The sequence below is a fragment of the Falco rusticolus genome, chromosome Z, assembly GCF_015220075.1.
Source record: "Falco rusticolus isolate bFalRus1 chromosome Z, bFalRus1.pri, whole genome shotgun sequence".
Lineage (NCBI taxonomy): Eukaryota > Metazoa > Chordata > Aves > Falconiformes > Falconidae > Falco > Falco rusticolus.
In genome coordinates this window covers 9,395,821-9,406,514 of record NC_051210.1, presented here as the reverse complement: position 1 = coordinate 9,406,514, position 10,694 = coordinate 9,395,821, and positions in this window count along the sequence as shown.

Genomic DNA, 10,694 nt, shown 5'->3' with positions numbered 1-10,694 from the left:
TGGCAAAGTTCCTCTTTGGTTGTCATACGGTTAGTGAGTGAATATTGTTCTACCTGAACAGGCTGTAAGCATCCCAGCTGCCAACATGGAGAAAGCTGGCTCAACCTGTTAGTGTTCAGCTTGGCACATTCTTTCACCTTCTTTTCCACATTCAGATCACAAGGGTTAGAGGACCTTTGCCTGTGTCATTTGTATGAGGGTGACTGCATCTTTCAGGTAAATAGTCTTTTATGTGCCCCAAGGTACAGCATTTTTAGATAGTACTACTTATATAAAGAAATGTCTTGAGCTGTTTTTTCTGCACTCTTGAGATCAGATACATTGGACTACCAGTGAACTGGTCTTGATGAACAGCCATCAGGCATTGCTCTTAGAGTCTATTTTTCCAAACTGTTAATCTTTAACACACACATTATTCAGCAGGTGGTCTCACCAACCCTTTATTGATGGCTGCCATTCTAAGCACTACAATATCACTATCAACAATGACAAGGAAAGGGCCTAACTGGAAAAAGACTAGCCAGCAACAGGATTTCAACAAATGCTAAATGCCTTAGAAAACTTCACCTCCCATTATGTTTTTCCAGTTGTTCTAATGAACATGAAATAAAATGCACTGCCTAAAACTAGACATGTAATCTCGTTGCTGGGATCGCTTTTCCCTGCTCCTAGGAGATAAAGCAGTGAGCTCAGAATCTCAGATAATTGCAGAGACCATGTACTTTGCCTTTTGCTGTTTTTTTCCTCCACAGAGACCTCACATTTCTTGTTTGAGTCATGTGGAGTGTGTGATACCTTTTCTACCTAAGTACCAATAAGGGTTGACAGTTTTAGTGAAAGGCCTTTCAATGTGCCAGAGATTCATAGCATCATTTAGATTGGAAAGCACGTTTGGACATTTCTAACCAAAGTTCCTCCTGAAAGCATGATCAAATTCAAAAAGGCATCCTTTTTGTCAGGGCCTCATTCACTTTTGAAATTCCCTAAAGGGAAAGAATCCACTGATATTCTCGGTGTCTGCTAACATAACCTCATTGTAGATTTTTTTTTCTTCTGGTGTACAATCAGGATTTCTCTTGCTGCAACTTGAGGCCAGTGTCTCTTGTCCTCTTCCCTCTGCTCTGGCTCTACCACCTTCATAACAGGTTACTGAAGGCAGCTACAATGTCCACCCTAGCCTTTTCTAGGTTAAACAAGGCCAGCACCTCTCATCATATGTCATGTGCTCTGCTCCTGCTTACTACTGCTGACTTTTGTACTTTGCAACTCAGAAGGAGTTCTTCTCTAGCCTTAGGCTCTGCATCCTCATCACACTGAGGAGTTGTCATCACGTCACTGCTGTGTCTGATGTTTGACACAGGCACACCTTGGACAACCTGAGCTTGGCCAACATGTTTTGGGCACTGATTCCTACCTGGTCTTGTGAACCTTACAGCTTGGAAACTTCTGTCTGAGAGTTTCCCAACCTATGCAAGGACTTCATTTCACACTTGTTGAAGGCCCCTAGGGAAGATGGCTAAAGTGGTAAGAAAATCAGTTGTCACAACAAAAGGCCATCAAAAAGTCACCAAATTAATATTGTCATGGAGAAGCAGTTACAACCCAGAGTATACTGATGCTGTCCTATGATGTGATCCTTTGCATAAATTGTTAGCGTTAGACAAGATTCTTTCCTTACAGATTTGACAGTGGTTGTTGGATGCTGTCCTGGTTTTGGCTGGGATACAGTTAATTTTCTCCTTAGTAGCCAGCATGGGTTGTGTTTTGGTTTTGTGCTGGAAACAGTGTTGATAACATTGTTTTCATTACTGCTGAGCAGTGTTAACACAACACCAAGACCATTTCTGCTTCTCAAACCACCGCACTAGTGAGCAGGTGGGGATGCACAAGAATTTGGGAGGGGATACAGCCAGGACAGCTGACCCTAGCCAACCCAAGGGGCATTCCATACCATATGACATGATACTCAGCAATAAAAATAGGGCGAAGGTTGGTGGGGAGGCTGCTGCCTGGGGACTGGCTGGGCATTGCTAGGTTGGTGGTTGGAGCAATTGTTTTAATTTGCATTACTTATCGTTCTTGGGGTTTATTTCTCTCTCTTTGTTATTTTTATTTTCATTACAATTTTATTATTACTGTTATTATTATTACTATTATTATCATCATAATATTTTTTTCTTATTTTCAATTATTAAACTTCTTATCTCAACCCATGAGTTTTCTCAGCTTCACCCTTCTTCCTTCATCCTGCTGTAGACTGTAGTAAGCGAGCAGCTGTGGGGTACTTAGTTGCCGCTTGGGTTAAACCGTGACAAATGTGCTCCTTTGTTCTGCGTGTTGACTAAAAGTTGCAGGAGGAACAGCCTCTCTCCAAATAAGTGCACACCCTGGATTTGCAGCAAGGAAGACAGAGGACAGAGAGAGAAAAGGATTTTATCACTGAGATACAAAAAGACATTTGGTTGTTTCCAGTACTACTATGGGACTGCAAAAAACAGTTGCAAAAGTGTCAATTATGTTATGAAAACAATTAAATGATAAATTAGAGTTACAAATCAGTAATGTTTATTTATCTGTGTAAATTCAGAGAGGGGCTAGGTCTCTAGGAAATGCACATTTGCATTAGTCTTAATCTAATATTCAACAATGAAGATTTGCTGAACCAAGTTAGAAATTCATAATTAATGTAATGGTCTTTTATTTCTGGTGTAACATAACTCTTGTTATTTTCTTAAAAGAAATGAACACACAATGCATGTATGCAACAAAAAAACCAAAAAAAACCCAAAAAAAACCAAGGCAGATTCTCTCTATGTAGAACTCAAGGTTAAACTTTGATTTTTAGACTATCGGGGTGATTTCACCTAACTAGACATGTTTAAATGAAGTGAAATCACAGTTCCACACAAAAGAAGGAACTCTCAGAAAGGAAAATGTAGATTTTCTAAAATGGAAATTTAGGTTAAAAAACTATACCAAAAGTCCCTTCCAGCTGCATTGCTTTTTTTCTACAGAGTGCTGCCTATATAAAATATTTATAAACTTGGTATTTCCCCAAAATTCAATTATAATTTTAAATGAATAGCCATAACTACAGTGCACCACTGCTGTTGTTTTTATAAAAGGTCAGTCCATCTGTTGGCAAATTTAACTTTGTATTTTTCTTGCAATGGAATATGTAGAGTTTTAAGATGCCATTAACTCTGAAAAGCTCAGAAAACTTTTATCAGGTTCTTATGAAAATAATGGAAATTTAACTCCCTTTTACAAGAGAGAATTAACATTTGAATTCATAGTCAAGGATTTTATGAAACATTAAAATAATTCTGCAGTATTCAAAATGATTCTGTGATATTTTCTATATTGATAAAGGACATTTTCCACACTTTTATTTTTGAAGATACTACTCTGAAACAACACAGCTAGGCAACCAAAGTAAAACAAAACAAAAAAAAAACCTGTCAAAAACTCATCCAACCTTCACCTCAAAAGGGAAAAAGGGGGCTGTGCTCTTATGGAAGAGAGATAAAGCCATCAGAAATGAGTAGAAATTTTGGGGTTTAACTATTTCAATTCCTTGTACATATAGCTGAACAAAAGTTGAACACAATAGTTTTAATTTTAAAAAAATATTTAACTATGTAAAATTTAAAATTTTAATCTAAGTTTTGAAGTTAACTTTAGATAGGTTTCTCTGAACTGCACAATTGAAGTGAGGAGAAAAAAAAATCGCTTTCAGATGTGTTGCTTTCGCAGGAATCGATAGCATTACTATGCATAATGCAGTTCCACCAAAGTCAGTCAATTACCTGTACTAGTGAGAGCAGGAGAGGGGAGAGCATTTTTAGGATGGATATTTCTCCACTGAAAAATCTCCTTCTGAATAGTTATTAATTCTTAAGGAATTAAGGACTTTGTTGCCAAGACCCCACATTCTCCCAAAATAACATTAACTCTTCTGTGTCACTACTACACACTGAACCAAGCAAGTTTCAATTTATTGCTAAACAAACTCAGGGATTTTATTTATTTTATTTTCAGGCACAAGCACTGAGAGAACATAAAATCACCCCTCTTAAGAATCTCATATAATAAAGTGACCTGGTTTTAGACTAACTAGAAATACAATTTTTCTGATTCTAAGTAATTTTCCATAAAACTTGGGATTATAATTTTTTTAAAAAATACATTTAATTGTAACACTGAAGATGTGTGATACTCAAGTTCCTATTTCCTAAATTTCTGTTATCCAGCTAGGGGAATTATAAAATTACTTATACTTTTGAAATCTATTGATGTTATGTTTGACTTCTCCATTTCTCTTGGATAGAGAATAAAGAATAGAGAGATAGATCCAAGAGTTTAAAAGGAGTCTAATGCTTTATGAACTGTATTAATTGATACAGCCCTTATTTTCCAAGCTGATATTACACATACACAAAAATCCCACCATTTGTAGATGATTTTGCTTTAATAAACTTTTGTTTTCTTGTTGTATTTGATCTTTTTAACAGTACTACAACCAATAATGAGCTAATTATTACAGCAATCTCTTTTCAAGCACAGTGTCAGTTATGACAAACCAAAATTTCTCTTAGTGAAGGCAATTTTCTGAGATCCCCTGTAGCACTAATGGCAATGCAAAGGTGCTAAACTGAGTTCCTGAAGTGCCTTAAAAATATTTGTTTCTCTCTACTGACTACAGTGGATTTCTAAACAAATAATAATTAAAAAATCAGTCACCCTAGCCTAGCCACCTTGATTTGCCTCCATAGTCAGATCTTCTACCTGGTTTTCATCCTTACAAAGGGTGAAGCTTGTTGCTTTGAACTTGAAGGAAGTGGATGAGAATTTCAGAACTTCTTCTATGTCTTTGAGTCAAAATCCAGTCAGCTCCCAGGAGGCTGTAGTCAAATTTTCTTTGTTAAAAAACAATTCTTGTATTGGAATTAAGAGTTTAAATCTTTTCTCAAAACAGCAGGATTCACTTCTTTGTTTTTGTTATGCCTCTTACTGATCTATGTTATTGCTTAAACACTCTGAGATCAGCGTATTAAATATTGCTTTATTATATTGTGGTTTTAAAAAAATATCCTTCCAGGAAGTCTGTACAAAGGCTTTTGAAGTTCCCTCTTCCTCACTGTGAGAGTTTCAAGCACAGCAGCTGCTTATTTTCTAAGGTAGTACAAAACATTTCCATTTCACCTCCATCTGTTACAATTTCACCAGTAGTACCAAGTCTTCCTGAGGGTAGAAAGTAGACAGTTTTTAAGATTGTCATTGAAACTTTCTGCTTATAAATTACATCTGTTTTCTAAGGAATGGTTTTGAAAATTAACTCCCAAAGTGAATCTCTCCAAGTTGAAGGTCTGGCAAAACCCAGCTACATTCAAGTGATAAGACATAGTCTGTACTCTTTGTAAACTTGTTTTTCCTCCTAACACCTCTGAAACACTTTGGAAACTTTCTGTATTTTTCTGATTCTTACCTATTTTCCTCCCAAATATATGAACAGAACACAGAAAACTTTTTTTTTTTTCTCTGTTGAAAAATGCATAGCAATGTGCTGTTGATTGGGTTTTCTCTTGTCCTTTCCATAAAACAGAGACATCAAAATGTAGACACATTAATAAAAACCTCAGGGCTTTTGAAGGAGGTAGAAAATACAAAACCTGTTTCATTCTTTAAGTTCTCCTGAAAAAATCTCTAAGACTGCAAAATATACATAGATATATTGACTGAAACAAGGCCATTACTAAAATCTAGTCCCCCCAAAACTTCCCTTCATACTTCATCAAGCAAGGGGTATGTCCAAGGTTGGTCTGATAAAGAATTAGTAAAAGTAAAGGTATGCTTAGCTGGTGTTTGATGTGTGGGTGTCCCTGGAGTCCCAGAACATATACTGAGGCCAAATTCTTTGGCTTCGTTCCCTCACAGCACCAAATAAAAACCATTAACTAACGTCAGAACACACAAACACACTTGTTAAAGTAGTTTATAATGAATACAAAGTCATCATTTGTGCTGCCATTTCTTTAGGTATCTAGGGTGGAATAGTCCTTGTATGTGCAAAACTACTTTGTTTTGCTGTCAAGATATCTGTGGGTATTTTTATGTAGTGTGGTTATGGTAAGTTTTGTTTTTGACAAATTTAAAATAGTAATAACACATGAGGTAAAACCAGCATCTTAGTTTGGTTCAGCTAATAAGCTGGACCTCATGCATGACCCATTAATATCCTTATTCCAAAAGAAGAGGTAGAAATCACTAGAATTCAAACAAGCTGATTGTGACAGCTGTCATGCTGGCCCACACGTTGTTGCTTACAAATCGCTGGTGTACCCAAGTGAACTAGAGAACAAAAATATTTGCAATACCAAGTTTTACTGTCCTAGTATGTGTGGAAAAAGAAAACAGGAGCATTTAGCCTGTTTTTTTGCAAGAAACAGATGGTAACACATCTCAACAGAAGTCTCATGGCAAACACAGAGAGATCGTTGCAAATGCTGCCAGCCTTTCTTCCAATGGAGCACACATTTGTGAAGATGAACAGTTCATCAGTGACTGTATCTTAGATTTCCCCAGCAGTGTGGTGATGTTTCAGAGAAATTAATCTTTCCCTACTTAAGAGGTACCAATTCTGTTCCAGTGATGGAAATAAAACCTCTCTGATGGCATTTTCTTAGCAAAAGAAAGTCATCTTTTTATTCACCCAACACCAGATGAAGTTCAACATCTACAACCATATTATATAATAACTTAAAAGAATATAACAACCTACATTGGTAAGAAAAATGCATTCTGTTGCACTTCAGAGACTTCAGTCAACAAGAGACCCTGGAGTGTTAGTAATTTACAGGAGATACCAATGAACAGGCCATGTCACAAAAGAATTATGATTTCAAATTTAAGTGATAGAAAAAATGTCTCAGAATGTGACATAAAACTGCCTAAGATGAGCACAAAAGTTGTCAGAAGCATCAAAATCCTCTGACTCCCAGACAGCACTCTTGCCTTTTACCAGTGTCTCCTATGTGGGTGTTCACATGAGAACGAGACAGGATCAGAAATATTCCCATCACAATGCAATCTCAGCCTCCACAGACTTACTCATTCCTCACCTTGTGGTACTGTTTGCACCCTGTTGAGCTGGGCACTTATTTTGTGTTCCTATCCAAGTTCATTCCCACTCACAGCATGTTGTAGGAATTTTACTGCTAAAGTGAGTAAAAGTACTTATCCTTACTCTCTATTACTATACATACACATTAGGGAAGGTATGAAACACTCTCTTTAGAAGGTATTCAGTTGGAATAAAATGGATTCATTTTGTAAGGGAGTTATAACATTAAAGTTTTAGTTTCTTATGTAAAATACAAAATTTACTTAGTCTTTATTATTTATAATTTATTTCTATATATATTATTTTATATTTCTATATAATATAAATATAATTATATTTATAATAATATCAATGCATCTGCTGAGCTAGATGAGAATGGAAAGTTTCAGTAAGACTGGTTCTGCAGAACATTGAAGTGCTGGATTTGATTGGTCCCATTTGATGGGAAATACTTAGGATTAGGTATCCAAACACACATTTATGCAAATTAATCATCGCTATGTATAGATTAATAAATCAAAAAGGCATAAAAGCTCAAATATTATGCTCTATAAAGAGAGGGACTGTAAAGACTCACAATGACACACATCAGGCTTTTCACTCCAACACCTAGAATTAATTCCTAGTATATTACATGATGAAATTTAGCATTTGTCTAATATGATTTCTCTAATATCTGATAAATGCTGGAGATGTGAAGGACACATTCTTTAAAGGTTAACAGTAATTCTCTCCCCGCCCCCCCGCCCCCCCTTCCCCCCGCCCCCCCCCATCCCAAACAAAACCATTTCGAAGACCATGCTTCTTGTCTCTAAAGAGAGTGAAGGGATGAGGGTTAACCTTTTCCATAGATTTAGAGTTCAGCTAGAAGTTCCCTTGAGATGTCTGTAGGGAAGATGCCAATTACCTATAATCTTCCAAAACATCATTGTTTACAGCCCATAATTCAGTTCCAGTCTTCTTCATCATAATTCCTCCTTGTTTAGAACAATTTTTTTTCTCCCCTCTTTTTCTAATACTGCTTTTGTTTTCATAGACACCCACTGAATTTAGATGACATAATTTGACAAAACATCAGTGTGTCAGGTAAGTCTTACATTGAATCAAAACCTGCTGATCTGCTACAACATTTTTATTACCCTTTTACACTAGGAAAAATCATGATCAATGCCTAGTAAATACTATTAGTACTTACAGTTCATGTTTATAGATCTTCACCTGGGTGATGAAATACCTACACTTTACACCAAATAGCTCAGCAAAGCAGCATGTTGTTACTTTGGTAAAGAAAGAATACAGAATATAAAAAAAGAAAAAGAACAAAAGGAAATAAATGATGTGAACTTGTTACAACTTAAAACTCTCTTTTCCAAGCTTTTCCCATCAGACAAGTTGTTTCTAGACTGTCTTAAAAGGAAAGAAATCCTGACAAATTTAAAAAAATCTGAGTGCCAATAGTCATGTCACAGGTTATGTGTCATCTACCGTAAACCCATTATTATTCAAGAATACTTGCTTGCCTTCCTATCTAGTTCCAGTAAAGAACTGGTAAAGACATACCGGTTGTGATTTTCACTTATGTTCTTATACCAAGGATAAGTATCATTGCATAAAGCTGTGTGAGACAATTATTTGTATATATACTGGAACAAAGTTGTATGCCAAGGTCTGAACATCTGAAGCATTCAAAAATGTTGTGCAAGCAGAGATCTACTCTTCTACAAAGAAGCTGTGTCTATATGATATGTAGATACCATTTTAATGGAGTTAACACATCACATATTAAGATTTAATGGTATATATAAGTCTGTATCTTAATTTCGTAATAAATGTCTTTAATGTTGCAACATCATTGTAATGTAGCGTACATTAATTTGAGACAAGGCTAGCTATATTGCAAACATGTAAGTTAAATAAGAAGTGTTAATAAAGGCATTATAGGGATGTATGTTGCTATATGAAAGATGTAGCCATATCATGTAAGTATCATTTCTAAACACTACTACTAACACTTCTTCATTTTAAACCTTGTTAATTATAGAAATAGTTTTCGAAAAGTTGCTTACAGTAATAATAACATGATTTCATGTAGTATCTTTATATATATGTCATTGATCTAAAAGCCATTTTTCAAAAACACATGTACTTTATTTTTCCCTAGACTTCCAAGACGTGGAAAAAATGTAATGCATAATACCTCTCCTATGTCTCCCAGTCATTTTTAGGAGGAATCCTTGCACGTGATGTCAGAAGGAGTTATGCTTTGTAAGTAGAAATTAAGTTCAGATTAATAGGTAATTTCTCCTCAGATATCTCACTCTTAAGGATGTCATGTGAGTTAAAGCTCATTTAAATCTTTCTCACTACATTGTGTTTCTATAAATTCCTCCACTTAGAAAGATCAGAATTTACTAAGTGAAAAACACACTGAATAGCAGGATACGGTCAGTATCCTACTGTCTTCAGGAAGAAAAGTATCACTGAAGTATCTTATATTCCTATTTGTTTCTTTTGAGGCAAAATCAAGATTTGCTTACATTAGAATTACCTACTTCCTCTTTCTCACAATATTATGAAGCCACTTTTATGAAATAGGAAATGTTTAAAATCTGCATAACAAATCCCTTCATTAGAGCCATGTAATTAGCTTGTCTTGAGAGATTCCAGTAAAAGTAGCATGTTCTCAGTAATTAGTAACAGTAACGGTAAGAGATTAGAAGACAGAAAATCACTAAAATCCTGGTATAGCAATATAATCTACTTTTCTTTTTCTAGTCAAGTTAATAAATGCCACAAAAGTACAGATTTAATCCTTAAAAAATTATTTCATTTTCTATGAATAAAGAAAAGGGGCAGCTAAATTTTGTTGAAACAAATGAAACAGACAAAAAATACTCCTTTTTTAATTTTTCAATAAAATCACATAGTCATTTGCAGAGGAGCAGTCACTTCAGTTACAGTTTATTTACTTTTTGATATTTCTCTTTTTCTTTTAAACTAATGTTCTTTAAAACATTTATACTTTATATCAGTCCCGATTGGGATAAATGTCATTACCCGTACCCATTTATTATTGTGAACATATTCAGATATTCCTCCAGCATTTTAAGGCACACATCACCTTTTTATCTCAGGTTCAGAACTCTTGATATGCCTTTTTCTATTTGTAAATTCTATACAGTGGGCTGTAAATTCTATACTGTGACTCAGTTATAGAATTACTATAGTCCCTTCAACAATCCATATGTTCATTCTTTTTAATGTCATCTGGTTCTTTTTCTTTGCAGTTTCAATAAGTTTGTGATGCTGACAATGACATATGAACCTTAACATATATACCTTCTTGACAAATAACATTACTAGAAATTACTAGATCTTCTGAGTCAGAAGGCTGATAAAATATTCATGTATGACTAGGTGTGTGTATATACCTTACATACACATAGCTATGAAAATTATAGATAAAAGAGTCAAAGGCAATAGAAACCCACAGTTCCCCTCTATTCAACACTTGTAAGACCATATCTGTAGTTCTGTGTCCAGAATCACACAGATTTTGACAAACTGGGGT